General features: G+C 46.1%; 1 protein-coding gene across 1 annotated transcript in view; it reads left to right on the top strand.

Moving 5' to 3' along the window:
• The first annotated feature begins 16031 nt into the window (after positions 1 to 16031).
• Positions 16032 to 23843, top strand: part of CNPY1 (canopy FGF signaling regulator 1) — a 402515-nt gene continuing 394703 nt past the window's right edge. The window contains exons 1-2 of the mRNA XM_069211139.1: positions 16032 to 16237; positions 22523 to 22585. The gene's annotated coding sequence lies outside the window, so the exon portion shown is untranslated. The remainder of the gene's footprint in view (positions 16238 to 22522; positions 22586 to 23843) is intronic.

Below are 23843 nucleotides of genomic sequence, written 5' to 3'. Positions count from 1 at the left end.
TCCTTTCCAGTTTATTGTAACTCTGAATTTGTAACTAGCTAAGGGCCTGATTTAGATCTTGGCGGAGGGGTTACTCCGTCGCAACGGTGACGGATATCCTTTCCACTGAAATCTAAATATCATAGAAAACATGGTATTAAGATTTTGGCAGACAGGACATCTGGTACTGTTGCGATGGAGTAAACCCTCCGCCGAGATCTAAATCAGGCCCATAATTGGTAACGAATATTTAACTTCCTGGCTCGTCCGGGCGTGTTCTTGTCTACCCTTTCTTAACCACCTGAACTGCCACTTTCAACAATCTTAAACTTCTGTAAACCATGACAATTTGAGAAGCCACGACCACCAGAAAAAGGACCCAGACTTTTTCTGCCCCCGCCCACAGGATGACCTTCCTCTAAAGCCCTGCCAGCAACGTCTTCACCCTGTCTCTGATCTGGAAAAGACAGAGCTCCATCCTCAGGACAGATAAACGGACACCATCTCCTATGAAAAATTCCAAATTTTCATAACACAAGTCTGAATGCTCTTACACCATAATACCCCTTTCCTCACAGAAAGAGTGCATCTCCTTATTAATCTTACGCCTTGAATTCTCGATTGCTGCCAGTCTCACTGCCCCTCGCAAAATCTTCAGTGGAACAAAAGCTGTCCATACCACATGGCATCCAGCCCATTGCTGTTGTATTTTCTTAAGAACCTTCTTCATCCTTTTCATTAACACCAATACCTTTTCACTCACCATATCATTTTCACCCAAGTACAATAACAATAAATCTGGGCACAGCCCCTCACCATTAGTCTGTTTAAATATAACAAAATTTCCACCATCGCATCCCCTCCCACTGCATGCTGTACATTTCCAAGTTGAGCCCCAGGTTGTCCCCCTGAGAACTTTGCTTTGCTTCTTACTGGGTCCACTTTATAAAGGAGTGTCCCACCAGCCAGCCAGCCGGGAACTGAACCTGCAAAATACAAGCACAACAAGTTTTAAAAAACGCATCCCTGTTTCAGTTATCTTCTCCCTGCCTCGCGTACTGCTGAAAGCAATCCAATACCCATCTCCATGCCCTCATGATGTGCTCCCTACTCCATCCCCTTTGTCCTGCTTCTGTAGCCAGGCATATTCTAAAGGAATAGTTACTAAAGGAAAACTTGTATAATCCCAGCCCCTTGGTGACTTTGCTTAGAATGGCCAACAGCTAGAAGGCAGTAATCGCTTTGCCATTGTCATGTAAGAAAACCATACTTGTGCCCGCAGCACCCAGGCTAGTAACTTCAAGCCCCAACACAGGGGGCAGACCTCTCCTGCAGGGTACATCCTCAACAATACCGCCCTCGTCGATCCACCTTTGAACGGTGAAGCCAAATTCATATTTCCTCTGTACCAATGTGAATGTCCTCCCACAATAAACCATGGCCTCCTTTTCATCCCAACAGTTCTGAGTCCCTGAGTGCCCCAAAAAACATCCAAGACATCAAGGTACTGAAAAGCATTGTCTCTCCCTTATTCTGGCATATCCTGGGTAACTGCTGTAGCACCTTACCCAATAGTTCCAAGGTCAGTGGTCTCCTAATTGACCCTGCTCTGCCTACTTCCCTGGACCACCCCTCCAGGATTCTCTTACCCAGCTCGTCTGCATATACCCATATCAGCTTTTCCATAAATGCAATATACGCCAGTTTTCCTGGAAGAGTAACTCTGGATTGCCCATCTCAATCAAGGTCAAAATATACTTCACCACAACTTCCACTCATGCCCAGTTTTCCCATCACCTTCGAGCACCAATCCCATAAAAATTCTGTCCATGCCTGCATGCAGTGCACACTTCCCACGTGGAAACTGCTAACGAGTTTACCAGCTGAAGCATCCTCTGTCTCCTATCTTACATAAATGGACCGGCATCTGGGTCTTGTTGGTCTCCGCATCCGTGACCAACCCATGAAATCTCTCCCACTGTGAATGAGACAAAGCATCTGCAATGTCTTTGTTCACTCCTGGCAAGTCGTGCCCTAAGTTCTATGACATATCTGTGGCTACTCATGACAAAAACCCACTGCAACTTCAGCATGTGGGGATCCATGGCAGATTGTCTGTTCACCACTAGAACCACTGCCAGTGGCCAGCTCCGGATCCCAACCATCACTGTAACCACTAGATGAAATAACTCTTCTGCAAACAATCTGCTTGCCAATAAATGCCAAAGCCTTTTCCTCCCGCTGCATTAGAAAATATTTGGGCGTCCCATTCCATTTCCCGCCATGACTTCAAAGGCATCCCAATGAATGACTGTAAGAATTGTTGCTACATCTAAAGGTCCTCTTTTACACCGGCGATAGCCTCACGTTAGGGTGTGGCAATTTTTGCCCTGCCAAAACCAACCCAAGTAGCCTACAAAAGGTCCTGCTGGCTTGTACCACTCAGCACACAAAGTTTAGATGTCCAAGGAGCACCTCTATCTCTCTTACTGTGATTTTGTGTTTTCTCAACATCTCATCCAGCAACAGTACAATTGCCAACTGCTTGTCCCTCAGCAGATGTGCCGTCAAGGCCTCAGACTAAATCTCAATCCCTAAAATTGCCAAAACCATAGTAGGGTCCACTGTTTTTTCAGCCATCAAATTCTCCCCAATTCTCTCATGCTGTCCTGGAACCTTTCCAGCATCACTTGACATTGAGCCAAGCCTGGCTCACCCATCAAGAAAAAATCATCCTGATAGTGAGTGATATCTTGATGTCCCGCCTGTTTTGTAAAGACCCATTGACGGAATGCACTGAAGCACTCAAAGAGTGCGCAGGAGATGGAACAGTGCATGGGAAGTGCTTTATCCACATACCACTTCCCTTCAAATTGGATCCCCACCAGCTTAATGTCAGTAGGGTGTACTGGCAGTAAAAGGAAAGCCAACAATGTTGCTTTTTGCCATAAGCGCCCCCTGTCCAACCTCCTCCACAAGCGCTAGTGCCACATCCACTGAGGCGTAGAAGACTGACACTTGCTCCTCAGGGAAAGATGCTGAATCAGGGGGGGATTGACCCTTCTTTTTCTTTAGAACCACTCCGATGGGTGATATGAAACACCTGCCATGCGTTCCTCCCTGACCTCTTTGTTCAATTTGTTCCATACCACTTGTTTGTGAGCATTCACTAACTTCAGATTTTCTGCCGAGCACCACCCCCTCTGCCCCAGCAAGAAAACCCTTCCCACAAAATTCCTGCTGTTTCCTTCAGTTGGGACTGCTCAAGCCAAAAAAGGAGCCAATCCAGTTTAACTGGAGTAAGAGCTTTTAACCCCAGAACCTTGAGATTCTCTCCCTCCTCTAAAGTTGTCAGACCCGCTGTTCTGCGATCCACCCACACCACCTTGCTGCTGTTGCCACTGTCCTGCTGTTCCCCCGGTGTGTTCCCCGCCCTGTAGCAGTTGACCAATGCATGTTAGCCTGAATACTTGGAGTATTAGTGCTGAAACTTACAGAACTCCCGGGAACAGGCACCTTTGTTAAAATCCCAGCAAGCTCCCCTCTGTGTAGTACCGCACCCAGGTGTGTCATTTTGATTCCTGGCCATTGACCCCACTCCTGAAAGGGACTATACACTATAAGAAGGCCTCTAGCTGTAAAAATCATCTTCCCAAATTTAGCTGGTTCCATAATATGTTGCCACAAATCTGTGTCAATTTCTCCCATTGCACCTCTAGGTCCAGCACCATCCGCGCCCAAAACTCTGCATCCATATTGGAAACCCCTCATCATAGCCCACGTAGTTTATCTGCGCCTTCCTAATAATGCCCATTTATTTGAAAAGTGCAACTGACCTATTAGGATTTTTTTCACAATAAACACTGCCATATATAAGGAAAGTTACCATCTAATTTTCAATCACTACCAGCACTTTGGGCCATTTTGCCAGCTCATACTCATCCTCTTTTGATCCTCCTTAGCTCATAATTCCTTGTGTAATAGCATCAACATCTATATATACTCCCCTTTCCATATTTTTTCCTTTGTCGCCAACATAAGGTGGGCCCCCAAATGTTTACACATCCCCCTTCAGGGGAGTTTTTTTTAATCTTCAATTCTTTACTTTCCTGTGGTTCACCATTCTATGTCAGGACCGGAGGCTCAGATTATGCTTCTCGTTCCATGCTTTATTTTTAACAGCAGCCAATGAAAATCATGGAAAGTAAAAAACTACATGACCCAACATCAGTCATAACACGTGATAAAACATAGAGGAGGAAGCCTATAAAGTGTTGCATCACACCAAGCCACTCCTCTTTCTTTGCTGCTTCGCAGCCAGATAAGTGTGATTTCCTTCTTACTGTTATTTATTAACGTGTTAGGAGCGGGCTTTTCCTCTCCTTATAAGCGTCCATTGGATCGCTTTTCATTACATGGAGTGGGAGCTAGGGAGCGAGGACTCGCGCTCTGCGCAGTCCTGTTTTTGCCGGTGAGGCTTAAATTCTTCTATTTTATTATTTTATGGCCCGCGCTCTGCGTGAGTGCGTTGTTTATGATCTACGCTTGCCACACGTCTCCTCGACGTTTATTCCCCTTTCCTTTCCTCACCCCGAACCTTCCGTGTGTGCCTCTTCACGCGTGCGTGTTCCTTCAAGCATATTGATTGTTTCAGGCCCGATCGCTGTGCCGGGACGAGCGCTTCCTATTTGCCTCCTCCCCCGGGGTGCCACATCTTTCAGCGCTCGCTCCGGAGCGTCTGTTTGAATACTTGCTCTCCCTCCGGGATGCCGAATTATTTTCTCAGTGCTCCTGTCGGAGCGCCTTTAAACTTCGTTTTTGCCTGCTCTACGAGGACAGATTAAGGAGGCTCTGCCTCATACTGAACAAAGCGCAACCGTGCTATTAAAATTTCCTTCGTCTCCACCGGCTCAGCTCCCATCTACGCCCCAGTGCTTGGACACTGGGGTTGTAATCATTCTTATTCAGGCTGGGCCTGGTTAAGGGCGTTTTAACCCCTTCAGGGCAGCTCCCTCCACATCCAAAACAATTTTGATTCCTTGATTACTGCCCTGATTTATTCTTGATTGTTTATACTGCTCCTCTGGAGCCCCCCTTCTGCTGTGTCGCAGTATGGCTGGCTATGATGACCAAGCCGAAGATTTATACTATATGGATGATACTGCTGGCTCGTTTGACCAGGACTTGGTCTATGCTCTTGACGCAGGCGTGCGTCACTCAGTTAATCAGGCCTTGGCTCAGGCCATTCAGCCCATCAAACACCATCTTTTGGGCTTGGTAGATCAACAGGGCTGGGTAGCCCCGGTGAGCGCCCCTCCCTTGGGAGATTCTTCCTTTGCGGCAAACCCTCAGTCTGCTAAGCAATCTTCTAACCCGCATGCTGCGGACTTTGAATCCCTTATAAGAAATATGGCAAGGGAGCATGATTACAATGCGGGAGCACAAAAGAAAGTTGTGAACGACCCAGCTTCTTCTTCTTCTTCCTCTGAGCACTCCTCCGAGCAGGATGATGCTCCTCCTCGTAAACGCAAGAAGAAAGTTCATCACCAGGAAGTTCCTACCCCTAAGGTGTTGACTTTCGAGCCAGAGGACATTGTGCATCCCAGGTCTTCGCTGTGGTTACCACCCCCTGAGGTGGCAGATTATGTAGAGGCCCATATTAGACACGGTTTTGATAAGGATATTCGTTCTAGACTGAGATCTGAGTGTCCCAGACCTGATTTCCCCTCCAAGGTTACCGAGACTCCAGAGTTGGATCCGACCCTAGTAACCTTCCTCAAGAAATCCGCGAAGGATCCTAAAAAGGGTATCGATCGCGCCTGGCGTGGATGCCAAGATAAATTGTTAGACATTTCAGGACATCTAACTAAGATCCTAGAATTGGCCTTTCAAGCCAAGGAATCGGGTGAACCTATCAACCCGGATATTTTGGTAGGCTGGGCTCAGAGAGCTCTATGTTTCTTGGGCAATGCTAATTGCGCAATCTCATATGAACGACTCAGATCTGTCTTGATGAAGCTAGATCCCAAGCTGGCGGACCTCGCTGCATCGGAATCAGGCCCCGTGGCACAGGGTTTACTCTTTGGGTCTCCTTTTATGAAGGAACTTTCTAAGTTCGTTTCCACTTATGCCAGTCTGGACAAGACACAAGGATCCATCCGGAGAGTGCTACGTCCACTTTTTTGAGGGGCCGGATGCTACAGAAGGCATGCCTTCGGCCGTTTCAATCAACAAGGCCCCCATCATGGATACTACCAACAAGGAAGAGGAGGCTTTCAAGGTTACGACTCCTCCTCGTCTACCTTCTACCCGTCGAGACCTACGTATGGTCGAGGCAGATTCCGCAGGGGGAGATCCAAGGGACAACAATCTTTCTCCCAGGAGTCAGGAGCCACAGGTGAGCTTGGTCTTGAGTTCAGAAGTAATATTGGGGGGCAGAACTCAGAAGTTTTTGGAGAATTGGCATCTAATTTCTTCGGATGCTTGGGTCTTAGAGACCGTGCAAGGGTTCAAGCTAGAATTTTACGAGTCCCCTTATCAGATATGCCTTCCCAGGCAGGGATATTTTTCCCTTCAAGAACACAGTCTTATTTCCGCAGAAATTTCAGCTCTAGTCAAGAAGGGTGCCGTTATCAGGGTTCCCCATCACCCTTCAGGTTTCGTCAGCCCAGTGTTTCTTGTAGACAAGAAGGGTTGCGGCTCGCGCCAAGTTCTAAACTTAAAAGACTTCAACGGTTTTTTGCTATATCGCCATTTCAAAATGGAAGGCATCCATTTGCTGAGAGATGTTCTCCAGGAGGGAGACTGGTTAGTCCGCTTAGATCTAAAGGACGCTTACTTGACCATTCCTATTTTTCCTCCACATCGGAGGTTCCTTCAGTTCTGTTGGGAGACCGAATATTACGAGTACAAGGTTCTTCCCTTTGGTCTGTCCTCCGACCCTTGGTGTTTTACGAAGGTTATGCGTCCAGTAGTGGAATTCCTTCGCTCCCAAGGGGTCAGGTTAATTGTGTACCTAGACGACATCCTAATCATGGCCCAGGATCGGGACCTTCTGTTAGATCATCTCGAATGGTCAGTGTCTCTTCTTCAGAGTCTGGGCTTTATAATCAATGCCCAAAAATCTGTTCTCATCCCCTCTCATCGGATAGACTTCCTGGGGTTCCAGATAGGCTCGTTACAGTCTCTTCTGATTCTTCCTGCCGGGAAGATCCGTTCAATCAAGAGAGAATTGAGGTGTCTATTATCCAAACAGACAGTTTCCTTGATAGCGATTGCTCGCATGGTGGGCCTGCTTTCTTCAACAAATCAGGCGATATTTCCGGGTCCCTTGCATTACCGAGCCCTTCAACGATTGAAGATCGCCCATCTTCAAAAGGGATTCAAAAGGGCCTCCGTTATGCAGATCAGGTTTTCCTATCAGAGGAGGCCCGTGCGGAGATGCATTGGTGGCTCGATCATATGGAAGCCTGGAACAGCAGAGCCATATTCAGCTCTCTTCCAGATGTAGTGATAGAGTCCGACGCCAGTTGTTGGGGCTGGGGAGCCCGGTGCGGCTCAGTGTCCACGGGAGGCAGATGGTCCAACGCGGAGTTGAGTCTCCACATAAATTGCTTGGAACTCCTAGCCGGCTCTTTCGCAATCAAGAGTCTTTCTCCCATCAGAGCGAATTGTTGTATTCTCCTTCGCATGGACAACATCTCAGCAGTGAGATATGTCAACAAGTTGGGGGGAACTCATTCCCGCATTCTGGTGGAGATAGCCAAGGAGTTCTGGCACTTTTGCCTTCAGCACAGGATTTCAGTGGTGGCGGAATACCTCCCTGGGGCCAGCAACTTGGTGGCCGATTGGAACTCTTGTCACCTGAGAGACTTCAGCGATTGGAGGTTACACCCCAGAGTTTTCCGATTTCTTTCTGCGAAGTGGGGCCCCTTTTCGATCGACCTGTTTGCATCTCGCCTCAATCGGCAGCTGAAACGTTTTTTCAGTTGGAGACCGGATCCGGAAGCATCAAGGACGGATGCGTTTCTTCAGGACTGGTCTCAGGAACTGAGTTATGCCTTTCCGCCCTTCTTAATGATACCCAGGGTTTTGGTCCAGATCAGACATCAGCAAGCGGAGTTAGTCCTGGTGACACCCCTTTGGTGATCTCAAGCATGTTTCCCAGTGGCAATGGAACTGAGTTGCGATCATCCGATCCTTCTTCCCTTTCGGGAGAATCTCCTCCAGGACCCTCAGGGTTTGTTACATCCATTGATCCTGTCAGGCCAGCTGTCTCTGATGGCATGGCGTCTTTCAGGGAAAGATGGGACATCCCAGGGCTTTCGCAAGAGTCTTCCGAATTCATTGCGGGTTCCTGGTCCTCCAGTACTCACAAGAGATACGCTTCAGCGTGGAAGTGATGGAGTGCTTGGTGTAGTTCTAGGAGTGCAGATCCTTCTTCAGCAGGTTGATGTCTGGTCCTGAATTTCCTTTCCTCCTTAGCAGCGTCAGGTCTTGCATACCGATCTATTAATAATTATAGGTCCGCTATTTCAGCAGGACATTTACCAGTGGAGGGTAAACCCATCGGCGAGTCTCCAATTGTGTGTAAATTAATGAGGGGTATCAGGTTAGCTAATCCTCCTCGTCCCCGTTATTCGTCCCTTTGGGATGTTAATATTGTCCTTCGTTTTTTAGAATCCTGGCCTGCTAATAGATATTTGTCTAGGAAACAGTTATCAGCTAAACTCACCATGTTGTTGTGTTTAATATCTTGTAAGAGAGTATCAGATGTTAGAGCACTAGATTTAGCTGGAAGAGTTTTTTCTCCTGAGGGAGCCTCCTTTTCCATTTCGCGTAGAACTAAATGCAACCTGAAGTCCGTTTCTTACCCCTGTTTTATAGACAACCCCAAACTTTGTGTGGTGCAGTGTCTTAAAGCTTACAAGGTGAGTACAGAAGAATTTTGTTCTGATATGGGGGGTCAATTACTCATTTCTTTAGTTAAGCCATATCATCCTGTTTCCTCAGCAACTCTCGCTAGATGGATGCGTTGGTTGCTGAGTGAAGCAGGCATTGATATTTCTAAATTTGGTGCGCATTCTGCCAGAGGAGCTATGGCATCGAAGTCTTTGGCTTTGGGTTCTCGTTTAGAGGATATTTTAAAGGCAGCAGATTGGTCTTCGCCTTCGACTTTTAAAACTTTTGATTATAAACCTATTGTTGATATAGCCTCTGTGGTTGTGAATCAGCTTTGAACAAGCATAATCTGAGCCTCCGGTCCTGACATAGAATAAAAAAATTCTAGCACTCGCGCTAAGAATTTTTCAGTTCTATTAAGAACACGGAGGCGAGGATTATTCCACCGCACTGTATAGATATGATTGTAGAGTTTCATGTTATTTTGTTGATATTATATGCAAGTTACTGTACTTCAGTGCTATCCCACCCTATTGAATAGTTGATATAAGTATTCTTTATGTTATTCAGTTTTTATGGCCCAGATTTTTTCATTTTTCCTAGGAAATGATGAGAAGTAGTGCGAACTGCCGCAATATTGTTCTTCTTCCAGTCAAGTGGGATGCCAGTACACCTGTTTTCAGGATTTTCGTTTGCAAGTTATGTTAAGACTTTGACTTTTCTGTTGCAAATTTTGGACAAAGAAAGAGGAGTGGCTTGGTGTGATGCAACACTTTATAGGCTTCCTCCTCTATGGTTTATCACATGTTATGACTGATGTTGGGTCATGTAGTTTTTTACTTTCCATGATTTTCATTGGCTGCTGTTAAAAATAAAGCATGGAAAGAGAAGCATAATCCTCACCTCCGTGTCCTTAATAGAATTGAAAAATTTTATTACCCTCAACTTCCTGCCCTTTGGAGGTCCCCTCCCCAACCTACCCTTCCCCTGCCACTCAGGACCCCGCCATAATCTTTTAATTATTTTCTGGTCCTCTCCCCCTCATCACTAAACTAACTGCTTGTTCACCTCATTTGTCAGTTCCCACTGCGGCGTCCAACACATATACACTGTTAGAACTTTGGTCTCTAGCTGGTAGTGGTTTGCACGCTGTCCAGGTAAGAACCCTCACTCTAGTCAGGATAAGGGAGCCACACAGCTAAGATAACCCCTGCTCACCTTCCGGGTAGCTTGGCAACAGCAGTCAAGCTTATCTCAAAGGCAATCTGTAAAGTATTTGTATACACACATACAGTAAAACAGTGAAAACACAACAGAAGGTACTCCATACCAATTTAGAAAAATAGCCAAACATCTGAGTAAAACAAGACCAAAATGACAAATATCCAACATACACAAGCAAAGATAAAAAATTTCAAAGATTAAATCTTTGTATAGCACCTAGTAACACAATAGCTCCATCCAGGGCTATCACAATGTCTTGACGGAGTTGTTCCCAACAGTCCGACACCACTCGTGAGGGAGTGCGGGCCTGTCACAGAGTTGCATGGACCTTAGAAAATGAGAAAACAAAGATGTTGCACGGAATCGGGGCGGTGAGGTGTTGCTGGAGCCGGTGCAGAATCAGTTCCTTACTGTTCCCGGGGAGGTGAGGCATTGGTTCCTTACTGCTAGGCAGGGGAGGTGAATAAACGGTTCCTTACAGTTGCAGGGGGGTGATGCGGCGTCGGTGGCCAGGATCAGTTTCTTACGATAAGGCGGGATTGATGAATCCAGCAGGTCAAGATGCGAGGTGTCAGCTTTGCGGTGTTGCGATCACACCACAGGCCACCAGTGCTGCAGTGGAGTCAGGTGTCACAGACATCGGTGACACGGCATTTTGGACTCAGGCTGTGGTGGGATTTTGAAGGCACTGCAGTGGCGTCTGGCTTGTGGCGTTGGTCAAGGTTATTGCACTCAGTCGGGAACAGTGGCGATGATTCCAAAGTTCTTCAGGAGTTGATGTGCTTGTTTCTTCTTGGTTCCACAAGAACTCACTTCCAAGGGACCAGGAACTGAACTTGAAATCACTTGGCAAGTCAGGACTCTCAGCAAGTGAACCCAGGTGGTGTCAGGTGAAGTCTTAAATGCCTCTGATACTTCTTAACAGGAGGAAAGCTCCGTAGAAGCCCTTGAAATACCGTTGGAAGCAGGATGTAGAAAGCAAAGTCCAGGCCTTTGACTCCCAGGACAGAAGCAGCAAACAGCAGACCAGCACAGCAAAGCAACAGGCAGAGTGGCAGCCCCTCCTTCAACATCCAGCTCTTCTTCCTGGCAGAATGTCCTCAGTCCAGAAGGATTCTAACTTTGTGGGGTCAGAGGTCCAGTACTGATACCCATTTCTGTCTTTGAAGTAGGCAAACTTAAAATAGAAGTCTTTGTAGTTCACAAGACCCTGCCTTTCCCTGCCGTGGCCCCAGACACACTCCAAGGAGATAAAAACTGCTTTGTGTAAGGCCAGGCACAGCCCTCTTCAGGTGCAAGTATCAGCTCCTCCAACCACTCTAGCTCTGGAAGACCCATTAGGAAATGCAGGGTGCACCTCAGCTCCCTTTGTGTGACTGTCTAGGGTGAACTCACATAGCGCCCAACTGTCATCCTGACGCAGAGGTGCATTTCACAGACAGGCAAAGGCAGAGAATGGTTATGCAAGAAAATGCCCACTTTCTAACAGTGGCATTTTCAAACCCATACTTCAAAAAACAACTTCACCAAAAGATTTATTAGTAATTTTTGACTTCAGGGACCCCAAACTCTAATCTCTATTGTCTCCTAATGGGAAACTACACTTAAAAGATATTTAATGGCAATCCCTGTTACCCTATGGGAAAGATAGTCCTTGCAATGTCGAAAAACGAATTTAGCAGTATTTCACTATCAAGACATGTACACCACACCAGTACATGTCCTACCTTTTAAAATATACTGCAAACTGCCAATGGGGCTGCCTTGAGCCTACCCTAGGAGTGACTTATATGTAGTAAAAGGGAAGGTTTGGGTCTGGCAAGGGGATGCACTTGCCAGGTCGAAATGGCAGTTCAAAACTGCACACACACATGCTGCAATGGCAGGCCTGACACATGTTACCAGGACTACTCATGTGGGCAGCACAATCAGTGCTGCAGGACCACTAGTAGCATTTGATTTACAGGCCCTGGGCACATGTGGTGCACTACATTAGGGACTTACTGGCAAATAAAATATGGCAATCATGGATAAACCAACCACCAATAACATTAAGACAGAGAGCACTTGCACGTTAGCACTGGTCAGCAGTGGTAAAGTGCCCAGAGTCCTAAAGCCAGAAAAAATAAAATTCAGCACAGGATCAAAAACAGGAGGTCAGAAGCAAAAAGTCTGTGGATAACCCTGCGGAAAAGGGTAATTACCAACATGCACCTTTTCTTAGTCGGGCCTCCCCGCACCATGAAGGCTTTTTCACCTCCACCGCAACTGAAACCATCTTGCCAGCATAATACCCATGCCCTCTGATCTTACCTGGAGCCAAGGTTGGAGGCCATTCCAGAGCCCGCCGCCTTGCCATTTGCACCTGCTGCGATGCATCAAGGTGCCTGATAGGCCTCTCTGCGGCACCTATAACATATGAGCAACAGATTGGTTAAAGTCCCTCCCGCGCACCCACACCCCTCTTTCCCTAGCCACCATGTGTCCTCTTCACCCTGACCGTCACCATCGTCCCACAACTCTCCTTCCTCCAAGCTCTCCTCCTCATAATCGAGCATTGTGTGGTCTCCATTGTTGTGACCCCTGCCCATGATGGCCCTACCCACACCTCCTGCGGTGCATATGTCTCCTTGTATATCAACTCATCCGTTGTGAGCAGACACTGGTGGGCCATACTCTGCCCACCGTACTACTCTGCCAATGCAGGACGTCACCCCCCAGCACCGGGATGTTAGAGGTTGCTCTGAGCCCCCCTTCTCGCATCACTGGGAAAGCTTCCCTTGTTCTCCCCGTTGCTTCCATCTGCATGTCCCTCACTGGAGTTCAGCAAGCCGCCCACGGCCCCACCTTCTCTTATTCTCAGGGCCCATAACCTGCACAAAACTCACCCAAGTCTGCTTCCTCCTGGACAACTATCTTCTCTAAAGATGCCCGGCATAATGGTAAGCTCCTCCATTGCCCACTCCAGTGTTTGTTACTGTGGTGAGTACCCCACACCATACCCCACCTCAGTGTCTGAGCCCTTCCCCCACAACCTCCCTGGATAAACCATAGCATTCCTGACTGCTCCTAAATCCCTTAGCCCTGTCACTTTTCCTGTTCTTCCATAAACCTTCAGCAGGGGCCTGACGTGAACATGCTGCACCCTGTCTTCTTCATCCCCACTCTCCTCCACCTCCCAGCAGGGATCTCCTTCCTCTTCTCCCTCATCACTCCAATCAAGAAGGGCTAAGACTAGTGCAGTAGGTGTGCCTTGTACCTGTGTGCCTCCCGTCTTCTTTTGCACGATTGTCCCTACTGACCCCTGCCCTTCCACATGCTGGTTTGAGCCCTGCCCCAGGTCACTTAAAACCCTTATAAGTATTTTGCAGGCCTCCATCGGGGCCCTCTCCAGCCAGCCCGTTGTTTCCAATATGTTCCTTGCCAATATTTTGTCTCCCCCATCCCTTCCCAGCTGTCGTGTGCGTGTTCACCGGGACCCTGCCCCCCGCTTGAGGGTGTGAGGCCTCTCAGCAACGTTCAAGGCCGTGCAAATGGCCTATTGTGTCCCATCAGCTCCCGTCCTCACTGCCTCAAGGCGGCGCGCCTTTGCCGACATATGCTAATCGTAGGAGGCCTGCAGGATCACCTGCAAGCCCCGTGCTCTGCCCCACTCACCCGGGGCCGATCGTCTGACTCAGAAGTAGCCCCAGCTGCTCATCTGCATGCCTCCGCAACGGCTCTCTGCGGCAGTGAGCAGGCGAAAACCCTCCGACACAACACCCTCTGACGTCATGCAAGATGGGTGAGCCACTGGCTGTGGGCCCATGGCCAGCAGGTCAAGGCAGGCCACTTTATGGAGCAGTTGGACCACCTGGGTCACTTTCTCGTCTACTATGTTAAACCTATAAGTAAACTGCTAGCACTAAACCTTCACTACTGCAAAGGGGGGGTGGAAAGATATTACTGTGACCCACTGCAAAGGGGACAAAATACTATTCTGACCCAGCCACTGTGTCACCTAGGCAAAATGGTGGCTGTGCAATTAAAATGGCAGGTTTTTATACCAGTGGGCTACATGTAACCCACCTAGCCAAAGCAGTCGTGGACTGCTCCACTTCCCCAAACCTCCGTGGGGAGGGGGTAGGAGACGCCTCCCTGGTGTCGGCTGCCCCCCCCAAAACCCCTTTGTAAAAATGGTACTTTATAACAGATGGAAAACATTTAAAAGAAAATTGCTGCAGAAAACAAACTGAAAAAAACAAACATTAAAAGATATAAAGCCAAAAGTTGTATTTTTGACAGATAGATTCTGGGGTCACAGACCCAACATGGAAAGAAAGAGATAAAACAAATTTGGTTTTTTTTTTTTATGTAAAGCTTTAAAAGGAATTATAACACAGGTACCATATATGTGGTTACATACATAATAGAAGTGGGCAAGCCAGTATAATCTCGATCCAGGCTCTCGCTAGATGCTTTGCTCTGGTCAGCTCAAGGTGCTCTTGGACTCTTGAACCCAAAGAGAAATGAGAAAATCTGGGATTTTAACAAACTTCTCTGAATGAGCGAATTGTGTGATTCAAGGCAAATATTATATTTCACTGTGCTTCCTTTTTAAGACTTGCTATTGCATGCATTCTTGCTTGCAAGAGCTATTGTCCTATTAAAGGACTTGGAGCCTGTGCATTGCTTTTCATTTGTTGACTTCAATGTCGTTCTTATTTGTTGACTTCTAATTCAGCAGTGCAAGCCAGCTTCGCTTCCTGTTCTCTTCGGAGCACGGACCAAGCACTGATTGATTCAAGTGGATTAGGATCCTTCAGCTGCTGCTCCTGTGATTGAGGTATTTTTGTTTTATTTCTTCTTCCCTTCCCATCCACCCCCTGCCTTTGCTGCATCTTCCCCTCCGACCCCATCCACATCGATTCTTCTCCTCCCGCCCTCATCCGTGTTCCTCCCACCCCACTGTGTTGCTTCTTCTCCTCCCACCCTAACAATGTTGCCTTTTCCTCACCCATCTCACGTCCATGTATCTTCTTTCCTTCCAGCCACCATCCTTGTTGCTTCTTCATCTCCCACGCCCTCCCCTTGTTGCTTCTTCCCCTCTCACCCAATCACCATAAGGATAAAAAAGCTGTGTGACGCGGGCAGCACTGACTGCTTCACATCGCTTTTTTATTGACGTCCCATTCACTCCCACCTGCCCTCCTGTTGGCCAGCTCTCTCCAACTGGCAAAGGCAGTAGCTTGCCCTTAGGCAAGACCTTTTGGCTTTGCCAATACTTGGTCCTCATTCCTTGTGAGAACTCTTTGAAATACGTGAGTAAAACTGTAAAATACGTGAGTAAAGGATGCGTGCTCTACAAGCACCTCTCTTGTGTCCGATTTAAACAGAATATAACGTTGCTCCACGTAAAAACCTAGCCCGCATATAGGGTGCTCATGTCGATTGACTACCCTCTTAATTCACTGTTGACATCCTCATGGAGTAGTGGGGGAACGGGAATATTTTAAAGTCCACGTTTAAAAACTCTCACTTTTAATAAATACCTCTCCGTGCAGCGATATTATCTGATGTACTAATTTGAAACGTTTCAGCGCTTTAAAGAAATATTTTTTTTAATTATAGATTTGTATGATGCTTGTTGCACAGTTTACGTGCCACAGTGCCAAATGTTTTCTTAGCGCCTAGTCAGACCCTCGGCTGGGATCTGGCTCGACTCTCGCTGTTAAGTTGCTGGATCGCCGCCCCCTAATACGCTGCCTATTTCTGTGGTAATGAGCTACCTTCAATTCCAAAGTCCATTTCATTTCGAGAGCATCTGTAGCTTTCACATGGGGCGGAAGCAGAAAGGGTCCGCCTTTTAAACTTTCCATTGGTTACTTTTCTGTTCCCTTGGAGTCTTTGCTCTAATTGGTTCAGATCGTTGACAGACAAGCAGCAAACGTGTTCACCTTGTGATCGTGGCACGGCTGGGAGACACCACGTAAATAGCCCACCTTCGTTTGTAACACCTCCAGGTCTGTCCTGGGCACGTTTAAAAAAGATATGGTTATATAAGTAGATAGGGGAAACAACTCTGTTCTGGCCAGCTGCAACAGACTACAGAAGGTTTTACACGGGCACTTGTTACGAGTTTGGGAGGGAGCAGGTAAGATTCCAGTTCTACTTGTTAGGGCTGACAGGTTTCATATTACAACAGGTTAAGCAAAGATGCTACATGGACGGTGTCTCTGCTCGTCGCCCAACAAACAATAATGACTCATTCGGGTTGAAAAACTCAAATATGTTAAAATGTTGACTATATTTTACAAGCATCAGCTTGCAGGAGTCTTCGGGAACACCCGTAGAGTCAGTATTTGTAATATTTAACTTGCTGCAGTAAAGTGCAATATCTACTTGCTGCAGGTAAGACTGTTGCTTTCATGTTGAAGGTTATGACAACAGCGCAAAAGGTACAGGATAGGAGTTCGTTGTCCTTTGTGTTTAAATTAGGAAGATAAAGAACCATAGTGTTATACACACTGAAACACAATATTTATTCTTCCTAATTATAGAAAAATTACGCTCTCCCATGCAGACATTGTGTGCACACCACTATAAAAAGGACTAGTGGATCGGTGCTCACTCTGCAGAGATATATGTGTGTTTTATCTAGCTCTGTTAGTATTAATGTGTTAGTAATAGTACCATCAGCATTTACTTAGCCCACACTCAAGGCTTTATCGATGTATCACCACACACAACATATTATGACAAATCCGGCGTTGGGCACTGACTCAGGAAATTGGGGTGGAACCTTCAGGTCAATGATTTGAATCTGGGCCGGAGTGACTCATTCTTTTCTCATGCCAAGGTTGATAACGAAAATAATATCAGTTTAGATCACAATAACATCCATGTCTTACATCACTTTAAAAGGGCAGCTTGTGCGGGGTACTTGTCTGGTGAACTCATCAGTAAACACAAAGTCACCGAACAAATCTTGCCTTGCACCTTAGCATTTGAATGAAAAGGCTTTAGTTTGATTAAAGTTCAAACCCTAATGATTGTTTAACTACATTATTTTTTATTTATATATGTATGTGTGTGTGTACATATTTATGTAAAAGTTCTTTTTAAGCTGGACCAAATTAATTTTACTTGACTTTGAATTTATCTTAATATATATATTATACATAGAGAGAGAGACAAAGAGACTTGTGAATGAATCTATAATAGAAAGTGAAACGTGTAAACAAAATTGCTTCCTGAAATTCTATTCACTGAAGTTGTTACATCTGCATCGTCCCTTGTGAACCCTGCAATAGCCTGTCTATTTTTCAAATTGAGTAAATGTAAGCTGTTTTTAAGTGGAAGTCTATGTGCACTGGATGGTGTTGAAATCCGTCCAGCATTTTCTGGAAAGATTAAACATGTTTTGTGGTGACTCATTGGGCCAGGGACTCCAAGAAAAATATCCCATCTCCTTCTTTAGTACGCTTCAGTCAATGGGCTTGAGTGTTTCACCAGCCAACAGCGATAGAGCCTGAAATCCTGGGGTGGGGGGGTGGGGGGGGGGGGGGGTCGGAGTTCCTGCCACCTCTGACACAAGGGCATATGGTTAATGTGAGGCATTTACCAACCACATGATGGGACCAATACAATCCCTGGAGCTTTCCTATGTCCTAGAAGTGTGTTTCCACAATGAGGGGGTAATATTGTGGATTAGATGTGCAATCGGGGACTTGTGGTGGGCTCCCCCTGACAAAAACTCACATTGGGTCCCTGCGAGTCTGCTCTGCATGAGCACACTTATAGCTCTACCACAAGTTGATGTTTGAAGTTGTCACACCGTATACTGGTTGCCTCCTAGAATGTGAGAAATTAGTTGATAACCAGAAAGGTTGAAAAACCAGACCACATTTTACAAAAAACTACAAACTAGAATCCTCGTAGCATGCTTATAAACTGTATTTTAAGTATCCTTCTTTAAGAAACAACCATAATATTCCTGATGCTTTTTAACCTGGGCATTTACCAACTTAAACTCACTCCCTTTAAAATCGGATGAAATCATGTGTGGCTGTATTCCAGCCATAAGTAAGTTCACCTATGTGGCTGCTGAAAACTCTGTGACTGAAATGTCACAAATGAATGTAGGGGTGTATGGTCAGGAGCTGTGCGAAAGCCTATTGTAATCAACTCTATGTTTAATAATTATTAATATACATCATACTTGTGGAGGTATACAGCTTAGTACTGCTCTTATAAACACTCTTATATTCTCAAATTAGTTTATAAGAGATTTGTGAAAATTCCACTTTTCCAGTTACTCAAAAGTGTTAGAAATTATTTAATTCTCTTGAAATGGAGACCTGTGATACTTGTGTATTTAAACATAACAAATTTGGTGTAAGTTGGTTTCAAGAAGAGGCAAATAGCACTGTTCTCCATTGCTTAGCTACACCAAACTTTGTGGTCGAAGAGGAAGTAAAGCATGCAAGTGATTTTCGTTGAAACTCAGTAAGAATATACTTGTGCTATTTTGGTGTTGTTCCTATTATGAAACAGGACTGTGCGTGTGGGATGGCAGTACTTCGGAATGTGGAAGACTGTGTCCTTCCATTCCATCAGAAAATGTTGGCCTGGTTTCTGGCTAGCTCGCAGTGCCTCACCAGAACCCCTAACCTTACAGGGAGGAGGTGATTTGTGGTAACCTGAAACATGACACTCTGACTCTCCAGGGAAGCCGTAGAAAGAGATCTCATCCTTTCATTATATTACTCATTCATGCCAAGGCAAAAATTCTAAGAGAATATGTGCTGAGTTCTCAATATATTTTTTTAAACTAATGTAATAGTATATCGAGAGAATGAGGTGCAATAATTAGGCAGATGAAACAGAGCAAAATAATCAACATTATGGACAGGATGAAAACAATGAAAATCCCCACCATTTGTAGTTGGTTCTAGAAATTCTAGAGATTCTTACTTGGCCTCAATACCCTAAAGAGAGCATATTTGGGTGTACCCTTCTGCCTGCCCAAACCAAGGGATTAGCCTAAGTCTTATACCTGAAACTGGTGTCAGGAGTCTGCCTGTGTGATGAATGGCAACCCTCATCAGGAGGCTGGTGGATCAGCGCCAGTAAAACTGCACTGTTGAGAACAGCGGTCCCAAGATGGTTGTGGTGGAAAGCCCTTCTGACCCTTCTAGTCAGCTCTTTGCTTATAGAATAAAACTTCACTGTGTAGGAAAATGCAGCTCTGATATGATGCTTTGTCTGGTATTAGAAACTGTCACCTAAACTGACACTATGGTACCTAGGATATTTCGTTCTTCATGTAGCCTTGAACAGAGTGTTCCTGATTATGTGTCAAGAAAGCTAACTAGAAAATAGCTTCATGTACCCCATTTTCTCAGAATAATATCATGTAAGCCTATACGTAAAAAATAATACTGCTAAAAATGTGACGTAGCTAAAATGTACAACATGTGAAATGTGCAAGGCGAAAGAAAGCTAAGTAACAGGGGGAACCAAACTTGGTTCAGACAGATATCACTACATCATCAGGAAAGCCAGCTCAAAGGTGCTGCTTTGATATATGCTCCATAGCCCTTTGTGTAATGTACATTATCATGAACTTGTTTCGATATTTCTGAAAATTATCCTTTCCATAAAATAATATTAGACATATAACTTTAATATGACTGCAGGATGTTTGGTTCATAAGTCATAGCTCATTACCAACTTATGGGAACCCCAACTCTTTGTGGTGGACCCGCTAGAAACTGATGTGAAAACAAATGATGCTCTTGGGGTGATTAGAAGTATTTTGTTCTGTGCATCAGATGTTTTTCCCCAACATCAAATGGTCTAGAGCCCAAGTTGTAATTTTAACCACTGAATGTTACTCATACATTTGGTATTTTACAAGTTCCAACATTTAGGACTTTGCAATTGGTCTGGAAGCTGCTGCATAAAATTAGGGTAATTTAAAAATACAGGACGGGTACTGTGTATGCACAAGCCATTGCATCTAACTTCACTGCCTCATCAATGGCCCAACAGATACTACAACAGCTCTTCATGGGTGATCAAATCTGGAGCAGTCGTTAAATTACATCCTAAGTTTAAGGCCATGTGGAGTAGCAATAGGTCATGTGGAGTAGCAATACTTGAACAGTTTTGACTCTGCCAGTTACAGCATATTGCTTATTTTCTGTCTGCCCGCCTATATCTCTAATGGAGCACTGGGTTGTAGGGAGGCCCCTAATTTGAGGAAGGCTGAGTGGTGATGTAGCACTGGATTGAATTCCTCCTTTGCCTGCTTTATAATCTCTCTATTGCATCCCACCACCTGTAAAACACCAAAATACCAACAACTTGCTACTCTACACCTGGACTGTAGTTACAAAATACATTATAGCACCAGTGGGACAGGTGTTGGTTGCATATGCATGGACCCATACCCTCCTGCAAACAGTCTCACCCACCCTGCGGCTCTGAACGCTGTGATCCTGTCACATGACTGATGGATTAAACCCAGATCTGTGACTGGGTGTGAATGTTTGATTTGGTCTACATTCCATCCATCAACTGTTCTTTTTGTATTTGTCGCCCCAAGTGGGAAGGGAATACCCAGACGTGTGTCCCGTGCTAACTATGCTACCAGATTCAAGTTAGCCTTGCTGAAGAGGGGAGATACCCCGAAACCGGTCTGTCGGGGATTGGTGTGTGATCTGGGCTACAGAGAACACAGATGCGGATTTATAACCCTTAACAGGGATTTTCTTGATTTCCTGATTTGGGGTTTAGTGAGGGGAGGGGAGGAGGTGTGAGGGGAATAGGAAGTGAACAGTCAAGCAAATAACTAATACGAGTTATGGTGTTTTTATTTTTTTAGTGGGGTGGTTTGGGGTTTGTGAGGGAAGGTGGTTCAGGGCTCTCTAGAGGTTAAAGGTCGAGTGGTAGGGTGCCCTGGGAGTTTCCCCAGTCCTTAACCTCCTGTATCTTACCACCCTCTCTCCCCCTCTCTCCTTCCCCTTCTCTCTCCTTATTGTGGTTGCCCTTAAAAAGGGCACGTACCTTGTGCAGCCACGACCCTCCTGGGCCGTGGCAGGCTATCTTGTGTCCTCTCCGTCTTTCTGCTCCGGCCGTCTTCTTCGGGTCGGGGTCTGTCCTCGTCTCCGGGTCTCCTCGCGCTGGGGATCTTTGGCGTTTCCCTCGCTCCGTCTTCCGCTCGTCGCGCTCGATCACGGCGTCTTCACTTTTTAAATCTCCGGCAACCTGGAAGTCCGGGGCAGATTGCTGTCGCCGCCCCCACGCGTCTCCATGATGACGTGGGCGGAAGCCGGGGAAGGCGTCTGGCGAACGCCAATATTGATTCTCAGTAGGCGAGGCGAGCGACGCCCGCCTACACGGTCCCAGAATGCTTGTTTTTGGTCCAGGGAGGACCTGGCCTGGCAGTATGGGCTGGACTGTTCCCATGGGGAACAGGGTCAAGACCGATTTGCAGATGGCTGGGTCCAAACTGGAATGGCATGGTGGGCAAAAAAACTGATGAATTAAACCCAGATGTGTGACTGCGTGTGAATGTTTGATTTGGTCTACATTCCGTCCATCAGCTGTTCTTTTTGTATTTGTCGCCCCAAGTGGGAAGGGTATGCCCAGACATGGGTCCTGTGCTCACTATGCCACCAGATTCATGCTAGTCTGGGTGAAGAGGGGTGATACCCCGAATCTGGTCCCAGGATGCTTGTTTCTGGTCCAGGGAGGACCTGGCCTGGCAGTTCGGGCTGGACTGTTCCCATGGGGAACAGGGTCAAGACTGATTTGCATATGGCTGTGTCCAAACTGGAATGGCATGGTGGGCAACAAAACTGATGGATTAAACCCAGATGTGTGACTGGGTGTGAATGTTTTATTTGGTCTCCATTCCGTCCATCAACTATTCTTTTTATATTTGTCGCCCCAAGTGGGAAGGGTATGCCCAGACGTGGGTCCCGTGCTCCCTATGCCACCAGATTCAAGCTAGCCTGGCTGAAGAGGGGTGATACCCCGAAACCAGTCCCAGAATGCTTGTTTCTGGTCCAGGGAGGACCTGGCCTGGCAGTTCGGGCTGGACTGTTCCCATGGGGAACAGGGTCAAGACTGATTTGCATATGGCTGGGTCTAAACTGGAATGGCATGGTGAGCCAAAAAACTGATGGATTAAACCCAGATCTGTGACTGGGTGTGAATGTTTGATTTGGTCTACATTCCGTCCATCAACTGTTCTTTTTGTGGTCCTGTCACATGGGCAGGCAAACTGCTACGTAGACAGATAAATGAAATACTCTACACCTTGTTTGGTGACTTATAGTTCTCTTTATTTTGTAAATGTAAGGCTCATGCTTTGCTCCTCTGTGGTTTGGTTCATAATAGTCATCTCTGTTCTTCCTCTCCCTTCTAGTGTCAACAGGACTGGACCACCGTGGTTGCCGTGCCCCTTGGACAGAAGAGGAAAGAACTGCAGGTAAGTGTATACTCTTTAATTTTGTCTTGTTTTTTTGTAGGCAGGTTTGAGGGAGATAATCACTGTTTTCCTGATCCCGTCATCGTGTTGTCATGCTTGTTTCTTTTACTTGAAAATGTAGTATGCGGGGCTTGTTCCTATCTTCTAAGTAAGAAGAGGAGCCTGTCTCTCAGACGGGTGTCCCCTCCTTGCATCTACCCGTTTTCTACCCTTCCACTTGTCCTGGCAGACACACACGTACCTGGGTTAGCCACGCTCCTCTGGAAGCATGGCGGGGTGACACGAGGGGGTGGTGGCCTCCCAGATACTCCACCAACTGTCATCCGGTTCCCTGAAAATCTCCGAAAGGGCATTGGAGCCTCCGGAGTCGTCCTGTGTCGGTGGTCTGGTCTTTTTTCGGTCACCTATGGTGTCTCCATTTGGTGCTCCTCTCTCCCTCTCTCGTCAACACTCCTTTGACCTTCCGATTTCCGGCCACCAATCATCAGGGGGCTGATCAGCGTCACACTCAAGCCCACGCCCCTCCTCATGTCTCTCTGTCGATGTCTTAAAGGGACAGATGTCCCATGTAGTCTTTAAGAAAAATACAGGTGCATCTCGTGTTGTGGAAGGAAAAGGGAAGGGCCATGGTAAAACCTCATCTAAGCTGACATTATCCCCGTAACAGGTCCACTAAAAGGAAAATGCAAAAGTAGAGCACACTGCTCAGCCCGCTAGGCATTGTATAGTGAGCAGTAATTAGGTTTGAGGATTAATTGTGTTTCCCGCCCTATGGTAGCATACTGAGTGACACATAATATAGCCCATCATGTTTTGTGATTCTTTCTTGATTAAATATGTCTTGCAAAACAATAATCTTCAAATTGTAATTTACTGTGATTGCAGTATCCTACTGATTGTAATACCATAGTTAAATTGTAGATCACACTATCATTCCCTGAAATTTTACACTTGGCGCTTTCAACTTTACAGAACTGCATAACTCTTGTTGAAACATCTTTATTATAAATATTTCTGGTGCTTTTCAGACGTGCCAGAGTAGGTGGAGATTTTATAAATGTTTTTAATAAACATTATTAGTGTCCTCCCGTACACCTATTAAAGCTTCTGGTATGTTCATTCTTCATTTGCATTCACAAGATGTTACTCAATGAATTTGTTCCAGGTAAACGAACGTATTCTGAGGACATTTTCCCCTTTTGAGAGATTTTGTAATAATGGTGCTGAGATGATGCAATCTCTATTCCATGTGCTGTGT

This window comes from Pleurodeles waltl, chromosome 10, assembly GCF_031143425.1.
Source record: "Pleurodeles waltl isolate 20211129_DDA chromosome 10, aPleWal1.hap1.20221129, whole genome shotgun sequence".
NCBI lineage: Eukaryota > Metazoa > Chordata > Amphibia > Caudata > Salamandridae > Pleurodeles > Pleurodeles waltl.
This window is presented reverse-complemented; position numbering and strand designations above follow the sequence as displayed.